The sequence below is a fragment of the Elephantulus edwardii genome, unplaced genomic scaffold, assembly GCF_000299155.1.
Source record: "Elephantulus edwardii isolate Elephantulus edwardi_28Jun2011 unplaced genomic scaffold, EleEdw1.0 scaffold00059, whole genome shotgun sequence".
Lineage (NCBI taxonomy): Eukaryota > Metazoa > Chordata > Mammalia > Macroscelidea > Macroscelididae > Elephantulus > Elephantulus edwardii.
In genome coordinates, this window is record NW_006399809.1 from 12,570,088 (window position 1) to 12,575,182 (window position 5,095).

Here is a 5,095-nt window from a genome sequence, read left to right on the forward strand (position 1 = left end):
TAAGACTGAGGAAACTTTTACAGCTGCTTTCTTACTCAAAAGAGTCTTTCCTTAGTGCTCCTCAGGCACAATAAGGGAATCTTGATATCTCAAGCACTTAATTTTGTAGTAGTTAAACAGGAAAATGAGAAAATATTTCCTCCAAACTTTTGGGCCCAACTCTGAATTTGCAGAGCAGGCACTGCCTGCCCACAGCTTCTGCTGTTCCCCCTCATCTTCATAATGGTTTTGGCTTCACTGTTCAGGCCTCCTGTTTCCACTGGCTGTAGTACTGTATTCAATACATGACCAAGCCCAGGGTCCCTCATTGACTCTCTTTTTTTCCCCCCCAAGTGAATGACATTTTTTAATAAATGAAATGAGTGTTAATTTCAAAAAGCCAGTCATGCAATCTGTCAGTCGATCCCAAGAAAGGAGATTGAAGCTGACACATGTGAGATTTCCAGATGAAGAGAAGGAACAGCCTGCCTCCCTGGGAGCCATTGTGCTTCTAGGAAACCCACACACTGAGCCTTAGCTAAGACATTCTTTACTTGTTCCAAATATGTCATAATCTGTTCTCCCTTGTTCAAAACAGATGTTTTCATTACAGAAAGGGAACACATTCAGTGTAGAGAATTTAAAGCATAATACAAAGAGAAAAAAACCTGTTGTTCAATCATCCTAATTTCAACAAACAGATGATAGACAGACAGATAGATAGACACATAGATGATTGATGGATGGATGGATGGATGGATGGATGAATGAATGGATGGATGGATGGATGGATAGATAGATAGATAGATAGATAGATAGATAGATAGATAGAGATATTACCCTTGGTAATACAACAGTCATTTGACTAATAGTTTAAAGATTTTTAATTACTTTTGGGACAGCCTCAACTAATGATGACTCCGCTTATTCAGAAAAGATCAGCCCTATAGAATTTTTAAAGCTCTTCTGGAAAGTCAGAAGCAGATTGCCAGGCCTGTTTTTTTAGATACTTTTGGGTGAGTTCTTTTCAACTGATAATCGGGCACTACTTGCACCACCCAGGGGCTTCTATATTTATCTCTATCTATGTTGTTTGAAGGGGAAGGCTTGGAAAGATGAAGGATCAGCAGAGGAGGGGAAGACTCTTAATAAAATGGATTGACAAAGTGACTGTAATGGTGGGCTCTGGTGTGTCAGAAAGGTCAGGATGACAAAGGACAGGGTAAGGTTCAGATCCTTTTTTTCATGGGTTGCTATGAGTCATACTGTACTTGATAGCTCCTAACAGCAAACAATCTATCTATCTGTCTGTCTACCTACTTATCTACCCAACTCTCTATCTACCTACTTATTGATCCACTTTTCTATCCATCCTTATCAGAGATGTAGAGGCATTATCTACAAACTCAGAATTATACTATTTATAATATTGACAGAAAAGACATTTAGGTGACTTCAATTTCATCAGCTGGTTAGCAGTATTATTTGATATAAAGGAGTTCTTCTCAAGTTTGACTTCACTTCCCTTTACCCGAGAGCTTAAACATTTTTTGTGACTTTCTGAGGTCTTTCCCATACATACTGTATCAAAATTTTTATATTTCGAACTGTTTTTCCCATACATACTGTATCAAAATTTTTATATTTAGAACCGTTCTCCTGCAGACCTTTTATGTGATTCTGTCACAGTTTAGCTTGCTAGCTTTCATTTTGAAGCCCTGGTGTCCTTGTGCCAATGTGAACAGTTGTAGATGCTATGGTGTCCTAGTGTGGTCAGCCAAAAGCAGAGAGATTAGACATCCTTCAAGCTCTCCTTTTGGGGGTAGTACACTGAGGCAGCGTTTCAGAGGACCTTGGAGAGAAGAAACCTTTACTGAAATAGAATTAGGCTTAGATTTTACTATACACACAAAGGGATCTCATTTGTAAACTGACATTTTATAAATCCTTATATTCTACTATCATGCCAGTTTTTCACTTTCTAAAAAATACTATCTTCTTTGTGAGCATCTCTTGTTATTTATTTCATCCTTTTCAAACTCTATTATGGACAGGACTCTATACCCATGAACATTATATGGAAGTCTCAGCCCTTGCATCTGTAAATGTGACTTTGGGGGTATATTTCTTTTCTAACAGTTTAATAAAATGAGGCCAAAGTGCAGCAGAGTGGATTTCCAGTCCTAATCCTTTTTCAGTGGTATTTTATAAAAGGAGAATTACATACAGGGAAAGACAGCATCGATTTGCAAACCAACAAGTGCCAAGAAATAAATAGCTGAGACTAACAGATGCTGGAAGGATCATTCACTAGAGTCAGCAGTGGAAGAGCATGGCTCTGCTGACACTTGAATTTGAAGTTTTGTCTGAATGACAATAGCTTTATTCTTGAAAGACATCCACTTTGCAAGATTTTTATTATGGCAGTTCTAGGAAACTGGAACTTGCTGCCAAGGGTTAGATCCTACTGAGGGATCTCTAGTGATCTAGAGGGTAGGGAATTGCACTGCCAACCCAAAAGCAGGCCGGCAGTTTGAATTTACCAGCTGCTCTGATGGAGAAAGATGGGCAACCTCGGTCTTAGATTGATGCTGGGTAAGAAAGTGATCCCTTAGAGTGGAGGATTCATGGAGTGTCAGATTAGGTCCTTTTGAGCAGCAGCACCCCCCCCCCCCGCCCCGCCCTTTAAAATAAAAAAAATTCCCTCTTGGACTCTCTCTTCAAATTTCTTTTCAATTTTCCCTTACTGCACTTGTTGACAATTGGTCTCATGCTGGAGTTTACCACTTACTTTGGGCTGCATTCCCAAGCAACCCGACTGGACTCCTGGAAGACCAGACCTGGTGGGCTGGGGGCCCGCTACCAGCTTCACACCGTCCATGGGCTGGACCTCCATCAGAAAGACTTGGGCCCACCACAAGCGGTACCAGTGAGTGGGTCTTCCATACGCCACATTTCCCGCACCCCACCACGGGCAGGGATTCAGCTCTGGGCTCTTCTGAGCCCTTTTTACGCATGAACGGGACTAAAGTTTTTTTATGTAGAATTAAAGCACTTCAGATTTTTTTAGAGTGCTTACTTAACTAAAGACACCTTGAGAGGAAGCACCTCTTACACCTTTCTTTTCTTTTTTTAAAAAAAATATTTATACCATCATTCCTTCATTCACTTTTATACAATTATTCATATAAATTGTTACATATTTGTTTTACAAAATCATTTCTGTAATTGTGTTTTATATAATTATTATTGCTCTGTTACTTTTTTCTTTAAGTTTTAGTTTATACTGGTTTACATACAAAGTTCATAAAGTTCATATACATTGTTTTCCACATCAGACCTTTTGACGTTACTTTATCTCCTGTCTCATCAAGTGCCCTTTGCACCTTACCTGCTTCTTCACACTCCCATTTTCCTACTAATCTGTTTACCTAGTGATTTCCTCTTATTTCTTCAACACCTTGCACACCCTTTCTCCTCCTCACTTGATAGATTATTATATATTTATTATGTATTATATCTTACATATTATATATGTATGTGTGTGTATATGTGTATAGATATATGTGTGTATATGTATATATGTATATGTGTATATATGTATGTGTAAGTATATGTATAGTTGCTATTATGCAGCGTCAAGTCACTTTCAACTCATGATGACACATTGTACAATAGCTCTAAATCCTGATCTATGCTGAGCCAATCTTATTGTCTCTGACACACCAATCCTCATTACTCCAGTCACTGAATCAATCCATTTCATTGAGGGTCTTCCTCTCTTGCGCTATCCCTCCACTCTCACAAGCATGACTTCCCTCTCTAAAGACTGATCCCCTCTTTGCGACATGTCCAAAGTATGTCATATGGAGCTTCAGTGAGGAATTGCAAAGACCATCAGGTGCACTTTAGTCTTCAAATTGACATCATTGCTCTTCAGCACTCTGAAGAGGTCCCTGACAGTAGATTTTCTCAGTGAAACTCATCTTTTGATTTCCTGGCTGCTGGTAAAAAGGTGTTGATTGTGGAGCCACGCAAACTGAAGCTGTTAACAATCTCAGTCTCTTCACTATCTATTATGATGCTGCCAGTTGGTCCAGAGTTGAGAATCTTTTTTTTTTTTCCTGGATGCAGTCCTTGACCTTCTGCAGCAAGCACTTCAGATCCTCCTCAGTTTCAACAAGCAAGGTTGTGACATCTGCATAATCTAAGTTGTTGATGAGTTTTCCTCCAATCCTGACTCCACATTCTTCCTCACAGAGCCCAGCCTCTCAGATGATCTGTTCTGCATACAGATTGAAAAGGTATGGAGGTAGGATGAGTCCCTGGCATATACTTTTCCTGATTTTGAACTTTCAGTGTTTCTTTGGTCTATTCTGACGATTGCATCTTGGTCCAAGTATAGGTTTCACATTAGCACAATCAATATTCTCATTCTTCTCAGAGTCAGCCACAGTTTGTTGTGATCCACACAGTCAAATGCCTTTGCATAGACAATGAAACATAGATAGATATTCCTTTGGTATTCTTTGCTTTCAGCCAAGCTGCATCTAACATTAGCTATAATATCTGTAGTACCATGGCCTCTTCTAAACCCAGCCTGCACATCTGGGAGTTCTCTGTTGATGTGTTGTTTTTGAGTAATTTTCTGCAGGATTAGTGATATTATTCAATAATTTCTCCACTCTGTGAAGTGACTTTTTTTTTTAATTGGGAACAAATATGGATCTTTTCTAGTCAGTTGGGCAGGTGGCTGTCCTCCTGATTTCTTGGCACAACTTGATGAGTGTGTCCAGGAGAGTGTCTGTTGAAATACGTCAGTTAGTTGAAATACTGTCAATTCCTGGGGCTTAGTTTTTTTCCAATTTCTTCAGAGCAGCTTAAAATTTCTCTTTCATTACCATAGACTCTTTGTCATACGTTATTTCATGAAATTCTTCTGTGTCAGTCAATTTTTTTGGTATAGTGACTCTGTACTTCTTCCAACTTCTTTTAATATTCTGCCCAAAACATTCTTAAATATTGCAACTTGAGGTTTGAACTGGTTCTTTAGTTTCTCCAGCTTAAGAAATGCATATATCTACATATCTATCTATCTATATATATAAATACACAC